Genomic DNA, 4,038 nt, shown 5'->3' on the forward strand with positions numbered 1-4,038 from the left:
TAGGGAGAAGAACAGCTGTAATTATTCAGAATGTTCAAAACATGCTCAAAAATATAAATAAGTAAATTAATAAATAACGGCATTTATAATAAAACATACCAGACTAAAGATTATTATAATTCAATCCCGCCGATCCACATCCAGCTTCATTAGGCTTTAATCAGTCGGCAATCTGGGCTCATTATTTGAATCACTGAGGATCACAGTGCTGTAACAGAGCTTGTGTTGGAAGGTGCCGTTACTCCTGATACAGCATGAGTTTGCAGTGTCTGCTGTGAAAACTGATGACATGCTCAACACAACACCACATCCTTCTCAAATTCAATATCGAACTGCACACATTTAGTCTTCTGTTTGACCATGAACCTCCACACTTATGGAAAGTCTACAGCTGGCGAAGTTTTTTAAACTTGTATAAGATTTAAATCCAATAATCTTTTCATAAAATTTAGCGACAGTTTTCTCAAGGCTCATTCGCTCTTCTGTCTGATTCCACGATGGAAAAAAGCTCAGTGTTTTGTACCCAGCCCCAGCTCTGCAAAGGGGAAACAAATGAAGAGCCTCAAACTGCGAGGTCAAGCATCATCAGTTGTTCTCCAGATTCGTTTACAGCACCATTGAGTCATTAGATCATAAAGTGTTATTTGATTACAACTGTGAATGTCGTCTTTAACCCAATTAGCTGTCAGCTAGTTCCTATTCTAGTTCCATCCATCCATTCATTATCTGTAACCGCTTATCCAATTTAGGGTTGCGGGGGGTCCAGAGCCTACCTGGAATCATCGGGCGCAAGGCAGGAATACACCCTGGAGGGGACGCCAGTCCTTCACAGGGCAACACAGACACACACACACATTCACTCACACACTCACACCTACGGACACTTTCGAGTCGCCAATCCACCTGCAACGTGTGTTTTTGGACTGTGGGAGGAAACCGGAGCACCCGGAGGAAACCCACGCGGACACGGGGAGAACACACCAACTCCTCACAGACAGTCACCCGGAGCGGGAATCGAACCCACAACCTCCAGGCCCCTGGAGCTGTGTGACTGCGACACTACCTGCTGCGCCACCGTGCCGCCCCCCTATTCTAGTTCCTATGTCCGATATTTCTGTAAAGCTTGTCCAACCTGGGAACAGTTGGGCAGAGCATGGATAGGTCAGATCTTCCAGATCCAGTTCAAATGGGCCTTTCAGTGTAACCATCTGTACTGTACTGAGTTATTAATGCGTGTGAGTGTGTGTGGTGATTTCAGTCTTGTAATGTCACCCTCTGACATCCCAGAGAGAGAGACTAAACACTTCCCTCCTGTGTTTGGGAAGATGAGTAATTACACTATCAGAGAAAAAGAACAAAAACGTAAAAAAGAAGGCTTCTCAGTGTCAGAAACAAAGGGGGGATTTTTGAGAGTGATAAACGAGTACTTTTGTGTCTCCTTGGGAAAGAGAAAAGAGAGAGAGAGAGAGAGAGAGAGAGAGAGAGAGAGAGAGAGAGAGAGAGAGAGAGAGAGAGAGCGAGAGAGAGAGAGAGATAATCAAAAAGGCTTCAGTTTTCATGGAGGTCTAAGCCTCTCCCTTTGGTGTCTGCCACAAACACTTGCTCATAAAAAGGTCGAGTCAGGGGTCAGCGCACAGAATATGGACCTGCCATATGTATGTATGTGTGTGTGTGTGTGTGTGTGCGTGTGAATGTTCAGTTGCCAACTCAATCGCTGCTTGATGTTGAAATCAGCTGATCTTACTCATGCACTGTTCCAGAGCATAGAACCCTGACATACACACACACACATACACACACCTATACACACACATGAACATGACCTGAATCACACCCTGCACTGTGCGGGGAACTTCCAGAATACACATATATATACACACACACCCTGCAAAGCTATAATAACAAACCCACACACATCCGAATTTGCATCTAAAGAAACAATGTTCTTCCTGTGACATCATACATTCATACACACACACAAAACCACACACACAACTAACACAACCTACAAGCGCTTACTCATGAGGGCTGCTGTCTGGCTGTAAGCTGATGCGTTTAAATAAAACTACTCATCCACATGTGCACAATTACCTGCATTCAGCAGGAGTGCCTAAACAGACTGGCCTATGGTGCCCACGTTTGTTGTGGATTTTGATTAATGACCGTCTAGACAAAACCCAGAAAACTATCTGTTTATCAAAGGCCCCACACAGATAGGCTGCAATGATCTACAGTCCTTGTGGATTAATTTTACAGTAGCGTAATTGCTCCTATATGAAAGGCTGTTTCCAATTACACTCTGAACTGGGTTTCCCATTGAACAGCCTCATATTGTGATTAATCAGAAACACAGCGTCATCAAGCAGTACTTGGCGTACTTTGCTGCTTCCACATGAAATGCTGGTATCATTTTCTAAAAACCTTAGCTCCAGGTTTGTCATGAGAGGACTTATAAAATAATAATTAATACATTAATAATAGTGAATATGGAATACATAGCAATTCTAAGGCATTTTACACCTTTTAATTACTGCATTGAACTACCCTTCCCTTGAGGGATGGGATTGTGGGGGGGGGGGGGCTGTACCTAAGATGTGTATGGAACATTTTTTGGCAAAACTGCTGAAAATACGTAAATCAGTCAAAGGACACAAGGAAACTTACATTTATATCTTTCCCTGCCCAGTTGCATTCCTCCCTCCAGTCCACGGGTGCTGGCCAGTAGATCTGAGAGAGAGAGAGAGAGAGAGAGAGAGAGAGAGAGAGAGAAATTGGGTCAGAGGTCAGGGTGGTGTTTAGGCAAATGTCATGACCCGGGCTGGGTTTGACATTTCAAGGTGCCTAAGGGGCATTCTCGGTGTACCAACAACAATTAAAACACACACACACACACACACACACTCACACACACACACACACACACACATACACTCACATGCACACACATTGAAACACAAATGCAAGCAAAAGCCTGTTTGTCCATGACACATGACATTGTCTAATAGTTTGTGACATGTGCGTGTGTGTGTGTGTGTGTGTGTGTGTGTGGTCTTCACAGACATACTCTTGCTCTATAGAGTGACCCCATCTCTCTATATCCATCACTCTGTCATCAGTTGGCTAGCCTGCACCATGTTTAAGACATCTGGCATCAGCTCCTAGGCCTGCAGAGATCACCCTTTAACATCCACCTGAACCAACACTCATCAGTACACACCCTCTCTTCCTTCTCTCTCTCTCTCTCTCTCTCTCTCTCTCTCTCTCTCTCTAACTGTTCCACTTAATTTTCTTCTCTTCTCCAAGTTGTTTTGGTTCTTTCTTTTTCAATTTTCTTTTTTTTTCATTTTCTCTCCCCACGTTATGCCCCCACTCTGTGTCAGCTTCTCTTAGCCATTCCTCTCTATCCTGTCCTCTTCTTGTTTTCTTAGTTTTTCCACTTCACAACCTCAATACTCTAATGTTACAGTCACCCGGTCCAACTCATCAACTAATTATCAAACCCTTCATTAGCTCATTAAGAAAATACAGGAAGTTCTAGCACCTGGAGAGAGAGAGAGAGAGAGAGAGGTGAAGGAGAAAGGAGGCAATTGTTCTACAGAGCAACTCCCCTGGCCTCCCCTGCCACAGAGAAAAGGAGAAAAGAAAGAATGGAGAGAGAAAGAGAGAGAAAGAGGTTATACTCTTTCTGCTCTTGTTTGGCAATGTTGTCCAGGCTGAGAGACAACAGGAAGTTGCGTGCTCCAACAAATAGCCGTCCTCTCTCCTCGTCCAATAGCAGCGCTCCAAAACAGCACGACCGTTCCAACTCAAACCTCTTTACACCGTTAAACTGCTGGAGTTCTGCAGAACACACACCACACACACACACACACAAAAACAACCACACAGACACACACACAAACACGTTGTTACATAAACCATCCATAAACAAGTTCAAGTATATCAGCATATTCTAGCCAAAAATGCCAAAAATGATTTCTAAAAAGCAGGCAATAAATAAATCTATAAAACAAAACAACATACACATGGTCTGAGATA

At 43.7% G+C, this 4,038-nt stretch overlaps 1 protein-coding gene across 1 annotated transcript in view; it reads right to left on the reverse strand.

Moving 5' to 3' along the window:
- The window catches only part of sema3b (sema domain, immunoglobulin domain (Ig), short basic domain, secreted, (semaphorin) 3B), a 47,816-nt gene that overhangs the window by 16,738 nt on the left and 27,040 nt on the right, over positions 1-4,038 (reverse strand). The window contains exon 2 of the mRNA XM_066643509.1: positions 2,665-2,727. The gene's annotated coding sequence lies outside the window, so the exon portion shown is untranslated. The remainder of the gene's footprint in view (positions 1-2,664; positions 2,728-4,038) is intronic.

The sequence above is a fragment of the Hoplias malabaricus genome, chromosome 14, assembly GCF_029633855.1.
Source record: "Hoplias malabaricus isolate fHopMal1 chromosome 14, fHopMal1.hap1, whole genome shotgun sequence".
Lineage (NCBI taxonomy): Eukaryota > Metazoa > Chordata > Actinopteri > Characiformes > Erythrinidae > Hoplias > Hoplias malabaricus.